Raw genomic sequence first — 25,695 nt, forward strand, 5'->3', positions numbered from 1 at the left:
CTTCCCCTCTCTCTCTGCCTGCCTCTCTGCCTACTTGTGATTTCCGTCTGTCAAATAAAAAAAAAAAAAAAGAAGTAACAATTAACTTGGATCTGAAAGATGCATGCTATTCCAATTTTTCATCAGGCTATAAGGTTATTGGAATCAAACTGTATTTTGGTCTCAAGTCTATAAGATCCAAAGGTACTTACGGGGCCAGAGTTGTATGATGAATGTATTAAAAGTTGTAGCTTAAAGCAAAAAATACCTACTATAAATGTTTCAAAAAGAAAACTTGAGGACATTAAACCATGACACATTAATGCTTGTTTTATTGTTGGGCAATCCCAAGTTGCCATAGAATGTCTGAGGTAGAATTCTGATATTTAATAAATGAGACTTCCTCCTGTGGGGGTCTTTCATTTTGGGCAACATGCATTTTAGAGCTGCCATCTAGTGACTACCACAATAACTACTAAGAAAAAAAAAAAAGGTCATTTTTATTTGTGGACATTGTGGTAGTTTTTACACAGAATAAAATGCTCTTACCTAGATGCAACAGTCTATGTGAGTACACATTGAGTTCTGGAGACTCTTTCTTTATATGCAGAGTACATCTATGTGCACAACATTAATGTAAATGAAGAAGATTAATGGCAAGAACATTAATGTAAAATGAAGAACAGGATAAGTTAGCTTTAAAAATAACAGATAATTCACTTCAAATGTATCTCATGCCAATTTGGATAGAGTAATTTTGCAAACTGCCAACATTACAAATGAGTTTCTAAGAAAGGAAACAAAAGTGGTTCTCTTCTCCAATGTGGTTTAAAAAGGGGGGAGGTTGTTCTCAATGTAGTACGTTAAAGTAATTTTTCGTTTTTATGATGTAGAAGAGAATAGAAAATAACATCATTTATTTGTACACAGTAAGAATAAATCCTTTTTTGTGTGTGAAACGTTGTGTGTGTGTATGTTCTGAACGTCACACTAAAGTGTATTTCAATGCTGCCAATATTGGTCAAAATTTTATGAAAGGTACTTCAAATTCTAAGAATGATCCTAATGACCCTCATATGGGTCCAATGACCTTGAGTAATCCCCTTTCCTATAAGGGTGACCAGGGCATGTAAAATGAAATATTACTCCCAGGAGTTTGTTGCTTTATATGGCAAAAGAGATTATCCAGGCAGACCTAATCTCATCCCATTAGCGGTTTAAAAGCAAAAAACTTCCTCTGGCTCATAAGTGAAGGGTGTGTCAAAGGGAACTGAAGCATTAAGAAGGCTTCTAAATGCAACTTCTGACCTTGAAGATGGAGCCATGGTGGGGTGGGGGGGAGACATGGGCTGCCCCTAGGAGCAGAAAGCAGCCCCCAGCTGACAGCCAGGAGGAAAATAGGTACATCAGTCCTTCAACCACAAGAAACTAGATTCCACCAACAACCTGAAAGACTGTGGAAGTAGATTCTTCTCCAGAGACTACAGATAAGAGCTTGGCCCAGAGAACACACTGACATCAGCCCTCTGAGACTTAACCAGAGAACCCTGGACTTCTGACCTACAGAACTGTGAGCTGATAAATGGGTATTGTTTTAAGACATGGTTCTTGGTAATTTGTTACAGAACAATAGAAACTAATACAGCTGGGGCGCCTGGGTGACTCAGTTGGTTGGTTAAATCTCCAATTCTTGATTTCAGCTCAGGTCATGACCTCGGGTTTGTGAGATTGAGCCAAGCACTGGGCTCTGTGCTCAGCAGTCTGCTTGAGATTCTGTCTCTTTTTCTCCCTCTTCCCCTCCCCTCTCTAAAATAAATAAAGTCTTTTTTTTTTTTTTAAAGAAGCTAATACAGTTAATATGAGGTATATTAAGAATCTTGAGTTATCATAATGGCAGAGGTGGAAGCAAGTAAGGATCACAGTGTGAGGAGTAGGAATGATTGTGAAATGTCAGGAAAATTAAAAAGTGAGGATGATGGCACGAACATCTCAGAAAAATGGCCAGATGAGAAAAGTGAGGAATCTACCTGCAGGACATAGCAGGTGAAGGCTTGTTCTCTCTGTGGCATAAAATTATTTCTTCCCCAGCAGAGAAAACAGGTTCATACCCATTTAAATGTTTGTATCTCAATTTATTGAATTTACTTTTTCTAGTATTCTCCTAAAAAGAAATGAGAGAATCAAGCCAAACATTTCTTAAAGATATGCTATGATGATAAAGATATGCTATGATGATAAAGAAATTTGGGAAGAAATTAGAAGTTGCCCATTGACACATCCATCTTCATAGAAAAGCTTTACTGGATTAGAACAAGCATAAATAGGAATTGAATTAAATTTATACCAAAAAAGCAGAAGATACTTTATTTGGATCGATGCAGAATAATAAATCAAGTGACTGAGTCAGTACGCTGCTAGATTTGTGGCACAAAAGGAAATGGAAACACTGAAAAGTTCTGCTTGCCCAATATATAGAGAGGGTAAAACACTGATGGATCCGTAGTAGGTAAATGCGAACTTGATTCCGTATGGCACAGATTGAAATTCCTCTGAGATTTGGGGTAACAAATATAACTTACTTAAGGAAAGGTTTTCAGAAATTAAAACTCAGAGCTGTCAGATCACAGAAAGAAAATTTTTGAATAGGCTGTAATTGTTATTGAAACACTGAGGCAATTAAAATCTTAAATGTGAGGAAAAGCAAAGAGATGATGGCTTCCCAGGAGAATGCCATCAAACTTTAAATATTGCCTAAGCTCTAAACTGCTCAAAGAACTAGCAGGATTATTAAGTTTTTAAATCCTTTCCCTGCGGTGAAACCTCATAGAAAGCCATTAATAAGCAACTACTATGAGCAAGACATTATTTTCTTCTTTTTGGGGTTTTGGGGGTTTATATAATAAGAGGGCAAATGTAGGCCCACAGAGAGTTAATACTCAAAGGATATAGGAAAAAGGTGAAGTATCATCAATATTATATAGTGTGTCAATAATCATCAAAGCTCTTTCCTCATGTGTTGTAAATTCTTAACAGAGTCCAAATGAATGAACATAAAACCATTTCAACTGGGGCTGAAGATAAATGAAAAGTAGTCATGTACTTTCAGTTAGTTGGCTCCTGTAACTTACATTACTATTCATCTTTGTGGACTTGCTTGGTGGAAGAACATTGTTTCCAGAGTTGCTAATATTATTTTCCATATCCAAGCAGTAATAATAAATTCTACACTTAATTTCATGACTTTCAGTAGCATACCCAAGACTTCTAAGACTAGCCCCCTTAAAAAAAAAAAAAAAAAAAACTTCTCTTTCATTCTGCAAATACTTATTGGTTTCTCAGTAAATCTGAAACATAGTCTTTGTAGGTAATTGATTAGATACAGATTTTCTTTCTCAGGGGAGGGGAAAACAAAACAGGTGAAGCAGATACCAGTAGAACCTAAAAGTCACTAAAATACAAGGGATGATGGGTGATTTGACTTGTAATTAGCAGAGGCACCAGTAAAATCAAATTTTATCTCAGACTTTTGAGAATGGGTGCATTTTCATTTTTTCTAGTGTTCTTAGGGTGTAGTCTTACTTAGAGTTGGGGAAGGGACTAACGTCTATATAATCCCATTACTGTATAAAGCATGTTCATTTACATGACCTTGAAGAACTGACTCGGATCTGCAAATCATGCTACTTGCACAAAACTGTTTCATTAGTGACACTCATTTGTTTCCTAGTGTGAATATGTGATTCCTGCTGTTAATGAAAATAGGAAATTTTGCTAAATCAAGTCTTAAGATATAATTAAGTGGGAAGTATGACATTAAGCTTCAACGCAACTCAATCGTTTATATTATCACGGTGCATTTATATGGCACTTCATATTTGTAATGTACAAGATAAATGACCTCTATTTAACTCTCCTATTGAGTCTGGGGAGTCAAAGTGAGCACATAACTCTGTTGTTCAATTAACCGAGTGAAAAGCTTACAAAACCTCACAGGAATTATTTGTTCACTGTAGCTACTATTTGCATAGCATTGGTGGTTCACAGCTAGTGTTTATTGCTGAATGGGCAAAGATTTAAACTAATGTTTATAATTCTGCTGTTAAAAACTTCATAGCTCTTCAAAATATTTCAGTGAATAAAGATCATGGGGCTAGGGATTATAGTAATATAATATTTTAAAATGACTTCTCTGTGTTCATTACCATGAATTTGGAAAGGTAAAGGGAAACAAACGTGAGATTGCAGGTGATTTTTAAGGAAAAGCAGATATTCAGCATTAGGAAATTTAGGGAGCATTCTTTCTGTTGCCTCTTATTCCTAATCACACACAAACAAACATATTTTAAAACTCCCAATCCTAATCTCACCTAAGGAGTCTGAATCTGTAGTATCAAAAACCTCAGCCAGAGGCCTTAAGGTCTTAGGTAAAGGAACATTTTGTCTCTGTACTGAGTTTATGCATCACTTAATAGATTTATTAAAATATTCTTAAGTTATGTTGCCTTATTTAAAATGTTTATTTGTGCTTGTTGGTGCTCTGTCATATGGGAAGGGTAATCTTTTCAGTGCTTAGAGTCTTTAAAATCTTACTCAAAAAAAAAAATCTCACTCTGATTCTTCCTGAATGGAGCTACAGTTGTGGAGGATAGTGAGATCTACTGCCGATACTAGGAATTTGAAGATTCCTGCAAGTTATTTAACAGTGATTTTCTCATTGAACCTTTGTGGTTGCACATTCAAGGTAAGTTTTGTTTTATTTTATTTTGTTTTTAACTAGGCTCCACGCCCAGTGTGGAGCCCAACATGGGGCTTGAACTCATGACCCTGAGATCAAGGGTTGGATGCTTAACCAACTGAGTTGAGATCAAGAGTCAGCTGCTTAACCAACTGAGCCACATAGTTGCCCCTCCAGATTGAGTTTTATGGTTATCACATTAGAAACTACAAGGAGAGTCCAAAGAAGTAGGTCATGGTACGAAATTTGCTGATGACATGGGATAATATTTCAAAAATCAACTCATCTAATTTACTTAGATTTGGGGACATTCTCTCTGCATTTTTTATGAATTTTCTGTTTTGCTTTGCTATTTAATCTTCTATTTTGTCAACTTTTCTTACAAAGATCGGATAGCATAATCAAAATAAGATAGACAACGTTGGTTTTAAACACACCATAGGAATGAATACAGAATAAACTGACTGTAGTAATAGTACTACTAAAATGTTCTTGGATAGCAGGAAGACAATATGTTATCACACTAATTTATAACCATTCCATCTCTTTTCCCCCATATTACACGGGAATTCTTTATTAAAAAATCATGATTATGACTTGGGAAAGAGAGTCTGTCTGAACTCCTGAACTCTCACTAAAGTTATGGGCAATCTTTTAGGAAGATATTGTGTTGACTACGTATTTTTATTCTATCATATTGACTTAAGAATGTGTAGTCCAAATATTAATAGCAAATGAGTTTTGGAAGCTTCATTGTTCTTATTCAGAATTACTGATGATTGTATTAATACAAATCACCTTAATAAGATTAAATTACCTGGTGACATATTAAGTAATGTGAAGCTCAAGTGCAAGTATTTGAACTACATTCTTATTCAAATACATGATTTAACAGACACATGTTTGGTAAAGAATACTGACATTGTATTAGAATATCTACTTTAGATAGGCTTAAGAAACTAAGTTAGTTTCAATATTACTCATATAAATAAAACAGCACTCTCAAAAGCAAACAGATAGGAATGTCTAATATTTTCTGCTCATGTTTTCCAGTATTTCTCAAAGGCTAATTTTCCCAAAGATCATGTTACTAGAGGCAATTTAAAAGCATACTTAGAGAAGAATACTGCATTAGCATTCAACACAATGAAGCACTGACTGAATAAAAGTGATCTCATGATCCCAGGGTCCTGGGATTGAGCCCTGGATCGGGCTCTTTGCTCAGCAGAGAGTCTGATTCTTCCTCTGCCCCTTCTCTTACCCATACTCACTCTCACTTTCTCTCAATTAAATAAAATCTTTAAAAAACTCAAATACGAATTCTTAATATTGCAGGGAAGAATTAACATGATTTTGTACAGGAGACAAATTATTCACAAAAATGTCCATGCCAACAAGTTATTCACTATGTGCCAGGTACATGATGGCAGACTGCTGGGAACCAACATGTAAAGCACGGTCCTTATCAAGAAAGGGTTCACAGTCTTGTAGGAAAAATTCATAGCGAAGATCACAATTCACTTGCTGAATTAGTTTCTCCATGAATTAAGAGCTTTTTGAATGCCTTCCAAAAACACAGATCAGAAGGGTGGATGTTAACTATACAGGGCAAATAACCCGAGGGCAGTAAATCACTGGATAGCTGCCAAAAAGATGTGCTGAGTTCAAAAGATGTTATTTATCATAGCTAAGCGAATTAGAACAGGGCTGGGAAAGTAAAGAAATGAAAAATAGACAAAGCACCTGCTTCTCAAAATATCCAGTGTAAGGGGACAATTTGTAGAAGACTACACTGTTTTGAAACAAAACAGAGGGTCAAGAACAACCTAAGATTGTTCCTCAACTCCAAATTTGCCACCTGGTAAGACTTGTCAAATAATCTAAGGACTCGATATTCAGAGATATAAAATTATTTCTTAGAAGCCATGCAGTTAAAATGCTTGTATTTTTTTTTTTTTTTTTAGTTTGTTCCTACAAAAGGCTAGTCCTACATAAAGAAAATTCTCTTAATGGCTTAAAATTAAACCTGCAGCCATTTGAATACACGAATTTGTCAGAACCATGTAATAATGAACATACAAAACAGACTTTTAAATTAACATACAATGCATTATTTGCCCCAGGGATACAGGTCTGTGAATCATCAGTCTTACACATTTCACAGCACTCACCATAGCACATACCCTCCCCAATGTCCATCACCCAGCCACCCTGTCCCTCGCTCTACCCCTTGGCCCCAGCATCCTTCAGTTTGTTTCCAAGATTGAGTCTCTTATGGTTTGCCTCCCTCCCCTGTCCCATCTTGTTCTCTTTTTTCCCTCCCTGCCCCCCACAACTTCCTGCCCTGCCTCTCAAATTCCTCATATCAGAGAGATCACATGATAATTGCTTTTCTCTGATTGACTTATTTCGCTTAGCATCACAGATGTTTTTTGAATGCATTACTTCCCAAGGAAGCTGCTCAAGGAGAAAAAAAAGTATTAAATGTGATTACTACTGGATAGTAATTCCATATAAAGCACATAAAACTTTTTAAAATAACTTTTGCATGAAGTCAGAAATGTTTGCTCTGATGTTTATTTGTATGCTTACAAAAAAGTCTCCTATTAGTTAGTGCTGATAACAGAGCTAATATGATATACATGTTTGAATTTTTCTGCACAGGAGACACATTTTTTTGCAGCCCAAGTGAGATTCTAGTAACCTTGTTTAGGAAAAGTGTTAGGGGTCAACCACTATTTTATTAAGAAGAGAGCTCTTTAATTATACCTTGGAAGAAAATCTAAATTATACGTTCAATCTAGATCCTGAGTTGAAATCTTGACCACTTTATTAACATCAAATATGCTCCTGATTTCATCATAAGAACATTACAACAATCTATCCAGGCTCACCCAGAAGTCCACTGGAAAGACACTATCACTTATATGTGAGACATTTGGGGAATGTTTAGAATTTCATAAATATTGGGATATGCAAAAATATGAAAATATACCTTACACACATATATCTAAAGAGATAGTTGGATAACTGAGAGAACAACTGACAGTTGGATAACTGTCTATTCAGTATCCAAAATAAATACTCCAGCTATACAGAAGACAATTTATTATAAAAAGAAAAATTTACCAAAGTAGAATGTACAATCCCCAAAACTGTGATTTTATTTTAGGATGGAAAAATTTAGACAGTTGGTAAACATTGCAAGAGAGATATGTTGAGTTGTATCAAAAGTGACTGAGAAAGAACACTACATTTGTTGAGGAAATGACTTCTTTCAAGAAGTAGCAAATTATTGCATCTACAAATTAATCACCTTGCTGACTACATTGTTTTCAATCTGTGTATTTCTTATAAGTCATCTTGTGTTGGCTATGATTTCTAAAGTGACTAATTTGAGAGATAGCCTAAGAGGAATGAAAATGGGATAAAAACAAATTCAAAATGACCGGGCTAGACAAGGTTTATGAAAAGCAGAATAGATGAGGTAGTTAAGCATGCAAAATTGTGTAATATGTCCTTCTGACTTGTCTGTATGTTTTTTTGTTAGACATTTCTACTCTAAGACAGTGCAATGAATATTTAGTTGTGCAGTAAAATGAACAGGGCTCAGAACATATACAATCCATGGTTTGATAAAGGTCAAGCAGATGGAATTTATTTTGGGTGTTCACAATAATAAAAAAATTCTATGTAAAATACCTATATTTTACCACGTGAAAATTGCTAATAAATGGAAGCCAAGAAAGAAATTATAGAATAAAATGAATTCTTCAAGTTTTCAGGAGTGAAGAAAAATAAGCAATTTCATCAATTACTTTTTTTCTTTAGGTGAGCCACCTGAGTCTGCCAAGGAAAAGGTGGGTGGAGTAATTTCAAAATCTGAGACAGAAAGAGCCAAAGATACTTCTTATTTCAACTTTCAGAAAAAAAAGTGACAAAACTTGATTGCTAATTATAATTGTGTTTTGACACAAAATAACAATTTTCTTCTTTTCTAGAATTTTGCTTGTTCATACTAATATTTGCCTATTTTTTTTATAGTAGAAAAAAATGACTAAGCTTCAGAAATAAGGCATTGGAAACTGTACAAAAGAATAATGTGTTCTCACTATGGTTCTTTTTCTCCTTGATTTTATTTTTAATGGTAAGACCTTCTACCCTTACTGCCAACCTCAAAAATTCATCTTAATATCTCACAGTGGGGGAAAATGGCTAATTGTAGCAGTGAATAAGTCAAAGCACTTAAAAATTTTAGTTTGTTAAATTATAACTGAATATTTTAATGAATTTATTCCAATTTCTTCTGGCATTTCCACCCTGATTAGAGTTAGGTTGGCACTAACAAGAGACTTAACCTGGGGCTAGAATGAATGGAATTTTGCCCGCCTTGCTGGCTTGTTTCTATTACTCACAGACACCAAAAGCAGTTGTTTTTCCTCAAAAGGAGGATCAAGCCAGTCCAAAAGAGATGTTTTATATAATCTCATGGAAGTTGTCTTTAATATCTCTAGATTAGGTAATAATTTCTGTTCTTATATAGCATTTATTTTGCAAATATCCTTTGGGTCTAGTGAATTTTTAAATTTTTTTAAAGACTTTTAAAAAATTATTTGGTAGACAGAGATCACAAGTAGTCAGAGAGGCACGCAGAGAGAGAAAGGAAGGGAAGCAGGCTCCCCGCCGAGCAGAGAGCCCGGATGCGGGGCTTGATCCCAGAACCCTGGGCCACCCATGTGCCCCTAGTGATTGTTCTTATATAATAATGGGAGTTATTCTGCCAGTCAGGAGACATTTGTTAATGTCTAGAGTCATTTTCAATTCTCACAATTGGTAGACTGTCCCTACCGGCCTCTAGTGGAGAAAGGCTAAGAATACTGCAAAACAACCTGCGATGCATAGGGCACAAATGCAAAGAAGTATTTGGCCTAAAAATGTCAATATTGGCAAGGTTGTGAAACTCTGGTCTAGCTATACCTGGCCAATGACTTAATCTTCCCTTTTTTAAATAGTAATTCTTTACCAAGAGATTTTAGGTTTCCGTATTTGTTGATTTGTATTTCACACATATCATTTCTTTGTAATCTTTTTTCTGTAATTGTCTTTTAAGAGGCAGAACGTGCTGGAACATTGTACATAGAGGTCTTATACTAGTCATTCAAAGCTGTTTTATAGTTCTCAATGTGGATGTCTCTTTTTCATGACTCCTATTACATAAGCCTCAAATTCTTTTTCAAATGCTGCCATTTTATTCTCAACATTCTTTATGAACACCAGATTAAATGCAACACTCTGTTAGCCTCTTAGTATTTCAAGACACAGTGGCCAATACACTGAACTCTTGATTATCTTCAACAATGCAGAGAGATCTAGTAGACAATCGTATCACTGAAGCTTTCTCACCCATACAAAATCATTTATTTTAGAACACAGAACAAAAGTTTAGCCTTTAGAGCACTTTGTTTCTTCAAATCTATGTTTCTACTTAGAATGTCAGTGCTGCAGACAACAATCCAAAGACCATTTGCAATGGATAGTAACTGAAGTTTCAATTAGGTTACTAATCTCCAAATTAAACTCCATTAGGTATATTTTCATTTGAATTCTATTTTATTTTAAGTAAGTTCTATGCCTAACATGGGGCTTGAACTCACCATCCCAAGATCTAGAATCCCATGCTCTGTAGGCCAAGCTGGCAAGGTGCTCCTCAACTGAATTTTAGTATGTTAAGTTGATCAGATATGACAGTGCTGTGACTGAGGTAGGACCTCATCTCCTTCTTTTGGATAACAGTGACTTAGCTGCTATAAGAACAAACTCCATCTTGATTTCAGATACAAAAACTGAAAGGGTTTGATATCTTGCTATTGTGTTAGTACCTTCAATAAAGTTCACTTTATCAGTTAATTTTAAGTGGAGACAACAAAGTCCCCTTAGCTGTCATGGTCTCCAGGGATCTTAAACCACAGTTTATCTTTGGAAGTTGTTATGATTCATGATTCCACCTTATTTTGGAAACTACTTTATTTCCTTCATGTGTTGTTTTCTTTCTTTCTTTTTTTTTTTGTAGGTTATTTCACTGTTCTTAAATGAATATTAAGTGGGTTAAATTAAAATAGATTTTTTACAACCATTAGCATTGGAAATCTTCAATTTTAATATTCTGCAGAGAATTACAGAAATTGAGGGTGCCTGGGTGGATCAGTTAGTTAAACATCTGCCTTCAGCTCAGGTCATGATCTGGGATTGAGCCCCGCATCGGGCTCCCCACTGAGCAGGGAGTCTGCTTCTCCCTCTCCCTCTGCCCCTCCCCCTGATTGTTCTCTCTTTCTCTCTCTCTCTGTCTCAAATAAATAAATAAAATCTTTAAAAAAAGAATTGCAGAAATTGAGAATCTTGAAGTTGAAAAGAGTACTTCATAGTAGAGGGATTAAAAATGAAAGGAAAGCAAATTAGAAAATTCATTTTATGTGCCAAGTGCTTTATATTTATTATCCCATGAAAACGTCTCTCACAATATTTTGAGTAAAAATGCCATTACACCAATTTATAAACAAAAAAACGGGACCTAGAAGGATTAAGTAAGTGACCAGGATTCTAATTTAGGTTTGTTTGAGTTCAAAGCAGAAAAATGGTGTTTTGATGTACAACTGAACATGCAGAGTAAACTAATCTAAATGTAAACTAAACTAAATGTAGCTGTAATAATGCCAGCTTATAAGTGGGTTCTCTAACAAATGTGGATTTTCTTAATTTCCCCAAAACTTAGTTAAATACCTACCATATCTGACAGATGCTAAGAGACATAAAAATGATTAAGACAGCATCCTTATTCTTTGAAGAACTCACAGTTGGCTGAGAGGGATATATAATTAGATAAAGTACAATACAGGGGAGCAAATGCTATAAGAGAACTCTGGGCAAACTGGAGTTGGGACAGGTGCAGTAGCCCAGGAGCAACATGTTAACCCCCCGCCCCATTCAGAGTGTTGGTACCTATGATAGTCCCATTTTAACTAAATGTATAAAATATTTTTAGCAGTAATAATTTAAATGATCATGCAAATGATATTTCTCCACAGAAGTCTACTGTTTTAATAATAACTTTATTTGTATTCTGCTTTGTGTGATATGCTTTACATTTGACCCTCACAAAGAACTCTTCAAGATTAGTATTATATTTAGGATGAAGAAATTGAGACTCAGAGAGGTTACAGGTCTTACCCAAGGCCACACAGCCAATAATTGACAGAGAAAAGGAATCAGATTTGGGTCACAATTTGTGTCAGCTTCTCACTGTCTCTGTATACTTCCTTTACTCCTCTTGTGTATCTCTTTGCCTCTATCAGATTCTTTTTTCTCCTATCTTTTTCTATTCCTTCACCTAACCTGACAAAAATAAAATACTGAAGCATCCTTTTTTTTTTTTTCTCTGTTTGGCATGTATGTGGAAGAATTTAATTCTTGCTTTTAATTACAAAGTTGAGGGAATGTCATATTACTTATCTGAAAAAAACATAAAAATGGAGTGCTTTCTACTTCCATGATCCTTGACAACAAGAAACCATCTCTCCTACCTCTGAACATTTTCTAGCCCTTTTATGTGGCTCCATTCACGTGATTCTTTACATATTTTCCCTTGTATTATGTTTATGCTCCAAAGTTTCAGTGCAGTGTTTTCCGTGGTTTAGGCCCTCAAGAGATATTTGTCAAAAAAGTTTTCTGTAAGCCTTTGGCTTTCCAAAAAAAAAAAAAAAAAAAAAAACAACAAAAAAAGCAACTTTTGTATTTTGCAGTGGGAATGGGCTAATAATGTTTGGTTTGCTAATTCAGTTTTCACATTGATCTTCTATACAGCATTTCTGCTGATGATCTTTTGTCATAACACTTATTCTTATTTTTTAATTTTTAAAAAGATTTTATTTATTTGGGGCGCCTGGGGAGGTTCAATCAGTTAGGCATCTGCCTTCAGCTCAAGTCATGGTCCTGGGGTCCTGGGTCCTGGTGGGGAGTCTGCTTCTCCTCGGGAGAGGAACATAAGGAGAGGGAGAAGCAGAATCCCCATTGAGCAGGGAGTCTGACACGGGGCTCAGTCTCAAGACCCCAGGATCAAGACCCAAGCAGAAGAGAGATCTTAACTAACTGAGCCACTAGGCCCCCTTAACCTTTATTTTTATAATATCGATATTATTTCATACTTAGAAAGTTATCTTAGCATTGAGAGAAAAGTTTCACTGAATGTGTATAGCATATGAAACATATGAACACATCCCATATAGTAACAGGTGGAAAAAGCAGAGGTAAGCAGTTTAACGACTGTAATGATGACCAAACCACACACCTGTAGTAAATAACTGTATATACATAGAAAAGACCTTACATTAAACTTAAATCTTTTAACTATATGCGATAAGTTAAAGCTACTTAATTTTTGAGAAGAAAACCTAAGCATATTTAACCCCTCTGGAAATGCTTATAAGAACTGGCATTTTCGATCTAGCTGACTATGGAATTTGCTAAGTGTTTTATAACAGACAGGAATTACTTGAAGTCCTTTAATGAAATGAGTAGGTAGACATAAGTATTTCTAAAATGCTCTCTTTTTTTCTGGGCTAAAAAATAATAGTGTTCAGTAATGGCATCTGATGAATATTAAAATTATAATCTTGAAATAAAATATATGACATCAAAATTTTAGAGAGGAGTGAATTTTTTTTCTAGAATTATGTAATACTGTAAGTAAATAAAAAACATCATTTATGATTTTTTAAAAAAATCTATCTCCTGTTATGCATTAATAGACTCACATTATTCCATCTCAAGAGATGAAGGTTTATATATAAGTGAAATCACATATGATGGATACCACAATCTAAATCTTCAATGGGTATTTGCTTAAAATACAGACCCATCCCATCCCCCAATTCCATAGGGCGACCCATTTAAATCAACTTGAAAGTAGCTGGTATAATAGTCAAAGAGTAAAGTGTGAACATACAGTAAATGAAATGCAATAAATTACAGCAGAAAAGATCTTGTTAGTCTACGAAAGCACTCATCAGGATTACATTTGTAAAATCTGTTGGGGATTTTAAACTATAACTCCAAGTATGACTGCTTAAAATCTTTAATTCCATCCTATGGGTCTTTACATTTCTGATCAAATTTCTATCACTTTTCCTTTGTTCTATTTGATCTGGAAAAAAATGCTTTTAGGCTCCCCACCGCCTAGGAATCAGAAAGCAAACCATCAGGCTCAGAGTTCTGTTTTCTTTCCCAAGCTAACATTTGGGAATCCTGGACTCTTCTGCTGAATACTGGAGGCAGTTTGCTCCCATCCAATTCTATTATTATTGAGTGGCCCCAAATCTGATTTGCTCTAACCACCAATGCCTTAGATCCTTTAACTTCACCTGCTTTTTCCGGTTTGAAGAAATTTGTGTAGATTGGGACTACAGATATACCTTTGGTCTCTAAGGACAACTTTGATTTCTTGGTTCTCAAACACTTAATAAGCTCTTGACCTCTGGCGCCATATGAGAAATAAAGTTCTGATTTGCCATTTCTGTCCAAGGCTTTCTCTCCCAGCTTCCTACTTGTCTACCTATACCCTATCACTGCCTGTAGAACCAGCAATGGAATGCCAAATTGCTTGATTTCTGGTTCATTTCTTCTTACATTAAAGGAACAAATACTGAAAAATTGGTAGTTACTTCTCTTGAAAGATTTCTTTTTTGTGTGAAAATAAAGATAATAATTTAGGAAACACAATACATTTCTTTTAGGGAAGATTCAGATTGTTCCCTTAACAGGAAAATAAAACCTCAACATTGTTCTGTTGATACATTTTCTCTTGTAAGGTTTCAAGAATTCTAAGCTAGCAGTGATTATGTCAACAAGATATACAGATGTTATTTTTTCACAAACAGTAGCCGACTGTTTCATATTTTATGAAACAGCCTATTTATTTGCATCAATATATTTGGAAGTAATTTGTTTTGAACATGCCAAAATGCCAAATCTAATTGGTCAAGTGAATCCAAACCACACCTCTGACGATCAGTGTAGGTATTTTATATTAAATTCCTGAGGACAGAACCTGGCATATAGTAGGAATTCAGTAAATATCGTTTAGTGAGTAAACTGTCGAATAGTTGAGATTTTGTCAAGAATTTATACAGAATTAAGGAGACAGGTAAGATAGAGAAAACAACAAAAAATAAAGAAATTTCAAATAATTGTTTAAAAACCTGCCTTTCCAAAGATAGCTGACAAAAAAGGAAAAGGTTATATGATCAACAGTAAGCTCTGACTTTACACAGAAATCCTTTCTAAATTGCATTTCTCAATAGTATGTGACGAAGCAAAGTCAGCTTAATTTCAGTGTTGAGTAGGCTAAATCACCATTATTACTTTGCCATTCCTGAAGTTTAGCATCAGGCATCAGCTAGTGTGATTTCTATGTTACCACAGTCCTATATATAAGACTGAAGAGCAGATGTTCATTTCTAGCTCACACACCCTTGACTTGCCATTGATTTCCGCAAATTAGTATTTCACCACTAAGTAAAAAATTTCCAAGGGAACCAAAGAGAGAAGCATTCTAGTATTTCTTTTAAAGAACATTCCTTTCCTTCTCACTGTGTGACCTTGATCTACGAAGTAGAACTTTTAGCCTCTATTTCCTCTTCTATAATGTGGACTTAGTAGTAGTGTCAATCTCATAGGGTTGTTCTGAGAAATGAGAATGAGATATATTAAGGTTATTATTGTTTTTAATATGACTGTGAGGATAAAATAAACATATTGATACCCATTGAAGGGATACTCGTTTAATTAGCCAACCCCTGTCTGTTAATAAGATGCAGTGTAGTCTCAATAAGGGTCTTGGTCTAGGGTGTGAGCCATATGTTTTTCATGACACAATACACTTATTAAATCATTTGCAACATTTTTTCTGCTACTGTGCTAAAGCATTAATGTTTCATTACAGAGAATGAATAAGTAGAACATTGCAGGCTTATTTTTAATCTGTATTAACTGAGTTCTATTTTTATCATGTTCATCTTGAGCTAAACATCAAATAATTTACAAGGGGGTGCTTGCTCTATTATCCCAGAATCAATGATTGACTGTTTAGTGGCTAATTTACTCAGTATGGAGTAAAGGACTCCTTTTTGGTTCATCTATTGTTATTCGTGAGTTACTTCCTATAACGTAGTCTTTTAGTGAAAGGTCTTCCATTGTATTCTATTTTTTATAGAATTTCTTTGTGTTACATCAGAAGAAAATAATACAGAAAAAAGAAAAACATCTTGAAGGTATTGAAGCAGATGGAAAACAGGCAATCAAAATCTCTGTAATGCTAATTTTAGTGGGTTTTTTTTTTTTCAGTATATTCAGGAGGGGAAAAGAAAACAAGGAAAAGAAAGCTATCATGTATTGAATATCAGGCACTCTGCTAGGAGCATCCACATGTTCAGATATATAATTTTTGCCCTCAGTTTGTAGAGGAGGAAATGGCTGGGGTACAAATTGGAAAGCAGGTATTCATCTGCCTCTCACACAAGTCAAGAAGTATCATGGTCGTATGGTCGTATTTAGTGCTCTGAGGAAAAGGAAGCTGGCTTTCTGGGGCAACACATGCTAAGATGTGTTGACCAAAATAATTCCTCACCCAGGAAACAGACTTTTCAAAACAGTGATAGACACCACAGATGCTCTAGTTGAAAATTACACAGAAAGTTGCAGTGTCGCTGTTCCTATTATTTGAATAAAAAAAAAAATGAAATGTGTCTCCAGAGCTGTCAAATTGATACCTTTTATAAATACTGAACTTTTTTAAAAATGAAAAGAGTTCTCTTACAAATGACAGGACATGTTCCTGGCAATAACTGCAAACTTAGTTTTACTCAGAAAAAAATTTACTGTATTACAAACCAAACTTAATCTACCATTTTGTGGTTCTACTCAAATTATGAAGTTACTAATATCAAAACTAGTGTTGAAGTAAAATTATAATAAATAAGAGTTTATGGTCTAATGTCTTATACTTATAATATATCTAAGGTATTGATGGATTACAAATGATGTATTACACATCCATTTGAGGGAAACGATGCTGTCTTTGCAGTCACACAGAAATGGTAGAGGGGAACCCTGCAGCCATAAGGCCCTGGCCAAATTGTATTAACAAATTCCATTGAGTCTGATTTGTGAAACAAAAAGGTTATTTATTTACTAATTTAAAGTGAGAAAACGGGGACCCCTGCCTAGCTCAGTAGGTAGAGCGTAGACTCTTGATCTCAGGGTTGTGAGTTCAAGTGGCATGGTGAATATAGAGATTACTTAAAATCTTAATAAATAAATAAATAAAGTGAGTGAGTGAGTGAGCAAGTATGAAAATGTATTCCTATGTCTTTATTTCAAGGACCTGAGTTCTTGTCATTCTGGGAACCAAACTGATGTAACATTAAATAAAGTATAACCAGAAGAATGACACTGTATTATTCTCAAAGTGAACTTTCTCTCCAGGTTACGTAGATCCTTCTTGGATCACAGTCACACCCTAGAGGGTAAGTCTGCATGGCAAGGTACCATTGAGTAATGTAAAACATTTGCAATGGAAAAATCTTGTTCTTTTAAAACTTGAGATCCAGACCTGAGCAGAAATCAAGAGCTGGCTGTTCTACCAAGTGAGCCACAAAGGTGCCCTGAGGAATAATCTTTTTAATTCACCAAATCTCTTCTAAATCTCAGCATAATAAAGGCAATGCTATGAATTCCACTACGGCTGCAATTTTCAAAATGATGTTTCAATCATTGACTTTACATAGAAATTTTATTTATACTAAGAAAAGCTTGGGGGTGCCTGGGTGGGTGGCTCAGTCAGTTAAATGTCTGCCTTCAGCTCAGGTCATGATCCCAGGGTCATGGGACTGAGTCCTGCATCAGGTTCCCTGCTCAGTGGGAAGCCTGCTTCTTCCTTTCCCACTTCTCTTGTTTGTGCTCTCTGTCTTGCTGTGTCTCTCTCTGTCAAATAAATAAATAAAATCTTAAAAAAAAAAAAAAAAGAAGAAAAGAAAAGAAAAAGAAAAGCTCTAAACTGCCTTCAGCTCAGGTCATGACCCCAGGGTCCTGGAATCCAGTCCATCATCAGGGTCCCTGTTCAGCGGAGAGCCTGCTTCTCCCTCTCATGCTGCCTGCTGCTCTGCCTGTTTGTGCACTCTGTCTCTCTATCATATAAATAAATAAATATAATCTTTAAAAAAAGAGAAAAGCTTCAGCTATATAAGAGTAATCAAATTTTAAAGTAATCAAAAATTTTTCTCACTCTTCTTTCAACAAGAGAACAAAATGAAATTCAGGAAGTTTTCAGTTTAATGCATTTTGTTCTGATCTGAAACATTATATTATAAAAGTATTGTTATTTTTATTTAAGTTAAAGATATATGTAATAAAATTACACAGTGTGTATTTGATTTATTTTAGTTATGTCCCTTGATATGTATCACATTCTGTTTTCTATGATCATTATTTTCAAAATTTATTTTAATCAAAAATATAAACATATTAGATGGAAGTGACATAAGTTAATTTTTCCTTCCTTTCTACCTTTGCCTACTTTACTTTCCAAATCAAAGGAAATATTTTAAAATGTGGACAGTTTTTAAAAATTATATTTTAAGATAAGTCACAAGATGTTAATTAGGAATAACAACCTCTCCCCCTCCCCCTGTAGACCTATGGCCCTCTCAGAAATAAGTCTCTAAAACATTCTCATTGGAACTTCAGCCTCAATGTTAGATGGAAATTCTAGCAATAAATCAGCAAGAGTTACCACTGAAAATATCTTTCCAAGGAAGAGTACAAAGTTAATACTTTCTGATTGGAGGAAAATTAGTTCTAAAATCTGTTTGCATTCAGTAGCATCAAAGTGCCTACATTTTTATTTCTTATTCTATTTGCCCATGGAAGAAGAGTTCTGTGGAATGTGGAACCCGTGGAGAATTATTTCTGGAACATGTTGTGAAGTACAGTAGCTAAAAATTCTTCCTTCTGCTGCAGGGTTCTCATACCCTAATTTGGCCAAAAGTTTTAGATAACAAAACTATTTTTATGAAAGATGTGTTTTAATCATGTCTGAGAATAGTAAAATATTTTGATTAAGTGGTGAGTACTAACAGGGAAAGGCTGTCATGAGAATTACCAAAATGACCTTAATTTATATTATTGATTTTGAAAGGATTTGCTCCATATCAACTGCCTCTTATTGAAGGCTTGATATTGTTAAACTTCATTGATTTCAACAGTAATACACTTAATTGGAATAAAGTATGGGCTAGGTAGAGACAGTTAATCGGATCCTGTTTTTTTGCTTCTGTAAAATAAAACAATTAGACTAGATTCCTTCCCCTTCTAAAATTTTAAGAATCTATGATAATCTACTGTCATAACCTGTCTTAAATAAATGCGCGGCACTCAGAAGGCATCTGACAGACAATCCAGAAATTTACAATACCCCTGGTAAGGGGATTCTTGTGATTTCAGTTTTATTTGTTTTAGGCAAAGAATTCAACTCCAGAAAACTGTATCAGCACATGTAAACACACACAGTAGTAATGAAAATTATGTAAGTTTCAGTAGTAGGTTAATACTTCACTGATGAATTCAGAATTCATTGATCTGTCTAATGAAATGTCACCAATACAAAGGCATGGTTTCATTTAAAGAATCTCCATGTCGTTCATGATTAACAGATAAAGAAACTATGTTGAATTCGTCTCATGGTTTTTTAAAGTAAACTACCAAAATACTACTCAAGATGTGAAACAAGAACGCTCTAGTAACCTCTTGCTTATAAGCTGTACAGTCAAAATAATTAAACATTGTCTTTGTGGGACAAAAAGATCCAATTTGTCCCTGGCATTTAGAAACTATTAATAAAAGTTTAAATATTAATCAATCTTATAGCTGTTGTTGACTGGTTCACTATTACATTATTAATTATATAAATTAATGGTATTTACAGTATAAATGATATAAATTAATAAGACAATAATTTAAAAAACATGAATATCACCTTTAGAAAAAAAATACCCATCATATTTTAGGTTACTAAAATGTGTTGATTGCAATACACAAATTCTATTCTTCTGGTTTTCTTTCCAATGCCTCAATCTACATCTCATTATTAGTTGAAAGATTTTAGTCTTTCAATCTATTTCATCTATTAAAATATTTACATGAGGACGCCTGGGTGGCTCAGTGGGTTAAGCCTCTGCCTTCTGCTCAGGTCATGATCTCAGGGTCCTGGGATCCGGTCCGCATCAGGCTCTCTGCTCAGCAGGGAGTCCACTTCCCCCTCTCTCTCTGCCTGTCTCTCTGCCAACTCCTGATTTATCTCTCTGTGTGTCAAATAAATACATAAAATCTTAAAAAAATATATATTTACATGAACTTTTTACCTGTCTAGACTTAAAGATAGAAGTTTTACAGTAGTGGGACACATGGCTGGCTCAGTTCGTGGAGCATGTAACTCTGAATCTCGGGGTCATGAGTTCAATCCTCATGTTGGGCATAGAGTTTAAAAAAAATAAAAGGTCTGATTCCATTAAATTCAAAATAGCATATCAATTTTTTTAAAAAAGAAATTTTATAGTGAAGGTTTTGACTTAAAAAGTGCTATTTTATTTTTTATTTTTTAAAACAATATGTTATTCTTTTTTTCTAAGATTTTTTAAAATTTAATTTTATTTTTTTAGTGTTCCAAGATTCATTATTTATGCACAACACCCAGTGCTTCATGCAATATGTGCTCTCGTTAATAGCCACCACCAGGTTCACCTGTCCCCCCACCATTATTTATTTATTTAACAGAGAGAGAAAGCATGAGCAGGCAGAGCAGCAGGCAGAGGGAGAAGGAGAATCAGACTCCCCACTGAGCAGGGAGCCAGATGGGGAGGCTCGATCCTCACTGATCGGAGGCTGAAGGCAGCCACTTAACCAACTGAGCCATCCAGGCACCCCCAAAAGAGCTCTTTTAAATTAAACTTTGTTAACAGCAAATTTATATCATGATTTTATGTATTTATTTATTTTAGAGAGGGGAGATAAAGAGAGGGAGAGAGCAGGGGAGGGAGAGGCTGGTGGAGAGGGAAAGGTTAAGAGAATCTTAAGCAGGCTCCATACCCAACCTGATGTACCTCAAACCTCGATCTCAGAACCCTGAGATCATGGCCTAAGCCAAAATTAAGAGTCAGTCACCTAACCAACTGAGCCACCCAGGCACACCTATATCACAATTATTTTTAAGAAGTATCTTGTTTTAGTCCTTTTCCTATGATGATATATTTTTAAAGTACCCTAGGGAGGAAAAATACAATCCTCCCACTACCATTCCCCTTTTTATAAATTTGATATTTTGTGATGATTCTCTAATACTTTATATGCCAAAATGCTTCTGTACTTAGTGTACATTAGCACTTAAAACATAGTCTCATTAAAGTAAAAATTATCTATTGTTCTCTGGAAGCATATCTCTCCCTTCGAATAAATCACCAGGAGAACCAAAGTTACTATTAAATAAAAATAATAGTTTTAAATAATACAAGTAAATTTTTACAAATTTCAAGACTGAAATAGGAGATGTTTTTACAGACCTCATATTACACACCTGGCTTTGGAGAAGGAAAATGAGAGCACATTCCAAAGTATACTTTTTCTTTATAAAGCATATTTAAATTTAGTATACTAAATGCCTCTTTTAAAAATTTAAATTTAATTAATTAACATATAGTATATTGTTAGTTTCAGAGGTAGAGTTTAGTGATTCATCAGTTGCATACAATGCCCAGTGCTCATTCCATCAACTGCTTTCATTAATGCCCATCACCCAGTTACTCCATACACCCACTTCCCCTCCAGCAGCCCTCAGTTTGTTTCCTAGAGTTAAGAGTCTCTTATGGTTTGTCTCCCTCACTGATTTTGTCTTATTTTTTTCTTCCCTTCCCCTGTGATCCTCTGTTTTGTTCTAAATGCTTCTTTGTAAATAAGCATAATCTTCGGACTCTTTCTTGTTCAACTACATTTAACACGTGGCCAAAAGTTCTTAGAGCAATATCTTTACTTAAGACCAGTGAATAATGTCATCTTATTTCATTCTGCAGTCTTGGTAAGCATACCATTTTACAAAAAGTGAGAATTGCTCATGATACAAAGTATCTTAGAATACTTTGGTGACATTCTAGGATAAAACTATACAAAAATGCAAAAATACTAAGTTGGTGACTAGTTAATAATAGCCAAGTAGCTTATTTAGTCTGCTGATAGAGACTTTTTTTTTTTTTTTAAGATTTTGAGAGACAGAGAGAACAAGCAGGGGGAGGGGGAGAGGGAGAGGGAGAAGTAGGCTCCCTGCTGAACAGGGAGACTGACATGGGGCTCAATCCCAATACCCTGAGATCATGACCTGAGCTGAAGGCAGCTGCTAACCTGCTGAGCCATCCAGACACCCTGATATAGACTATCTTAAAGGGTTCTCATAGAAAGCTGCTTGTTTATGTCATAAAAATACAATTTACATTAATTAAACATATTCACTGCAGCCAAGGATCATTTTTTTCAGAATGGACCTTAGCTATTGGATCAATTTGTAAAGAGAATATTGTTATCTCAAAAGATAACACTCCTAACAATTTTTTTAGTGTAAAAAATAGATAATTCTCAGAAGTCAAGCATTCTGAATATAGTGATTCTTTTACTAGGTCACCATTGTCTCAGATTCTTTTCTTTAAAAGATTTTATTTATTTATTTGAGAGAAAGAGAGTGAGAAAGAGAGAGAGAGTACAAAAGGAGGGAGGGGTAGGGGGAGAAGGAGAAGCAGGTTCCCCACTAAGTGGGGAGCCCCATGTGGCGCTCCATCTCAAGACCCTGGGATCATGACCGAGCCAAAGGCAGACGCTTAACTGACTGAGCCTCCCAGGCCCCCTTGTCTCAGATTCTTGAGGCTTATTTTCTTTGCCAGTGTATGAGTTTGACGGATCATGAGTGCCTTCTGCCCCACCCACCCATCCAACCAATATTTCAATGAAACTCTGGGTTGTACTTACTTAGAAAAAAAGATTTAAAAGTGCAAATATGACATTCAGGGACATTTTGAGTATGGAAGTATTTGTTTTGTGTGGCTAAATGATATACTAGCACAGATGACCAGCAGCATAAAGTTATCTTGCTTTATTCTCAATCTACTAGAGTCATCATTTGTATTTCAGCATGTGTTATAAAGAAAATCACAGAGAGAACATTTGCCTTTTGTGTATGTACTGATGGATTGCAGATGGTTAAACCTCAACCTCTCTTTCAAACACTGAAGTGTTTCATCACATTTCCAAAGAGTGACGTGAAGTTGTGACATCTGTGTCATGTTTCATCTGTTTATCTTATGGCTATAATAATCACAACCTTAGACTACCATTTACAGGAGCAAGATAAAGAGCCAGTTCTGCTTGCTGGTTGCATGTTGTCCGATTTGGCAGACAGGAGCTTCTATTTATATTTAAATAGTGTTAAATTAATGGAAACCTTTGAATGAAGTAAGGGCATATTGTTCCTTTTCAAAGAGTTATATGCAATAGACTGTTTCACTTCTTTGAAAAAAAAAAAAGCTTGAAGAGAAATCTATTATAACTAGGTATATAAATAGGATGAAGTATTTTATAGGGTTTCAGAACCATGAGGAAAATGTAGTGGGAGGGTGTGAAGGACCTGGGAGGGGGGGAGGAAGAGAGAGGGAGAGGCAGATAGACCTTATATCTAACTGAATTGCTGATTTGGGTTTCTATTTTTTTTTTTTTTTTGGGAAAAAAAAAAAAAAAAAAAAAAAAAGAAAAGGTTTATGTCAATGAAGATGTTAGCAGCCCTTACTATAAAACTTAATAAGCTGCAGAAAGCTAATGAAATATTCTTTTAAGAGAATGAAAAATAAATCTTATTTCGAAGGCACCCTCATTTCTTTGAACTTTGAAATTCTAAAAAGAGCAGCATATTAAGCAACATAAAAAGCACATTTACATATGGAAATGTCATCTAGAAATTTCAATATAAATGTGTTACCCCCTAATTATAGATACTAAGTAGTCCAGTTTTATAAAAGACTCAGTTTCTACTTAAAATAGTACTACTAACTTTAAAAATGCATCTCAAAAGTTATCATTGAGAGAAACATGGCAAATTTGAATCTACAGTAGTTCAACCTCAATCATAGCATTTTAAAGGTATTCATTTATCTTTCTTTCATTAATGCTTTGAACATACACTTCTTCATGGTTCTATTTATTCATTTATTGTTCTATTGAAAAAATAAGTGTTAGCTTGTGAAATGAATTTCCTAATCTTTAAATTCTTTCTCTGAATGTAATTATATATTAATGGAATGTATGCTTCCAAAACAATTGAATTTCTATGGGTGGCAAAACTTAACTAAACGGAAATCTTCATTTAAAGTCTTCAGATACTAAAAATGGAGAAACTCCTCCTAAAAATTAAAATAAGGAATCCATGTGTCCCATATCCCATTTTTACTGAATGCATTTTCTTAGCTTCTCTTGAAGCTAACCATCGCTAACCATACAATTGTGTGTTTGAAGCCTCCTGATTATGGAAAGGGGAATATGGCTAATAGAAAGCACATGTGCAGGAAAAAAAAGCACACATGCAGAAAGGAACATGTTCTGACAGTAGATAGCTCTAGTATATTCTAACAGGTTACAGAAATCTTAAGGGGAGTCCCTTCAGCATAGGTTTACCCTACAGAAGGAAGAGAGCTCTCATGATTACATCTTGGGAATAGATTACTAAAATACTGAGATTTTGCAGAAGACTGCTTTTCACATTAATCTGAGAAGTAAAAGACAAAGCAGTGAAAACATGATCAAATGTGATCACTTCATTCAAAAGTTTGAGAGGAGTTTCCTCCTCTTTAAAAGGGAGATAGTATCTGCTTTCAAGAGTTGTGGTGGGAAAGGTGAAATCCTATAAGTACTTAGCACCTAGTAAGCGTTCAAAAGATGTTCATTATACGCTCTAGTTCCATCCATGTTGTCGCAAATGGCAAGATTTCATTTCTTTTGATGGCTGCATAGTATTCCATTGTGTATATATACCACATCTCACAAAACAAACTGAGGGTTGCTGGGGGGAGGGGGTTTGGGAGAAGGGGGTGGGATTATGGACATTGGGGAGGGTATGTGCTTTGGTGAGTGCTGTGAAGTGTGTAAACCTGGTGATTCACAGACCTGTACCCCTGGGGATAAAAATATATGTTTATAAAAAATAAAAAATTATATAAAAAATATTTACCACAAAAAAATGATGTTCATTATAATAATTATTACTAAGGTTGGCAGTGACCAAGGGGATGATTTAATAATGCTATCTAAATAAAAACAGTAATCTCACTTAGAATAAAATGACTGTCCTCAATTTGCTCAGGGGAGATAGAAGAGGATAACTTTTTGGCACAATGTATTTAATATAAGAAAGAAAGACACTGAAAGGCATTCAACACTGAAATAGTTTTCTTGGATGGATCACAAAGCTGATAACCAGAAGAAATGAGGTTTGTATGTGGCTGTCACCAATCTTAACCAGTCTACTGTGTTACTTTCCCTTCCAACATCTAAATTAACTGTCAAATAAGGGCACCATGAGCCACATTGCAATATTTTTTATCAGTAGAGGCAACGGTAGCCTTTTATTGTGACAGTGTTGAGTGTGAAATTGCAAAACTATGGCACAAGAGGATACAGGGAGATATAATACTTTCGTAACCACCAAAGATTCCTTTATTGTATTTTTCAGAAGATTTAATTAATTAATTAATTTATTTATTTGACAGAGAAAGAGTGCACACATGCAGGGGGAACAAAGTGCAGGGCTTGATCCCAAGACTGGGATCATGATCTGAGCTGAAGGCAGACAC

Source organism: Mustela nigripes, chromosome X, assembly GCF_022355385.1.
Source record: "Mustela nigripes isolate SB6536 chromosome X, MUSNIG.SB6536, whole genome shotgun sequence".
Lineage (NCBI taxonomy): Eukaryota > Metazoa > Chordata > Mammalia > Carnivora > Mustelidae > Mustela > Mustela nigripes.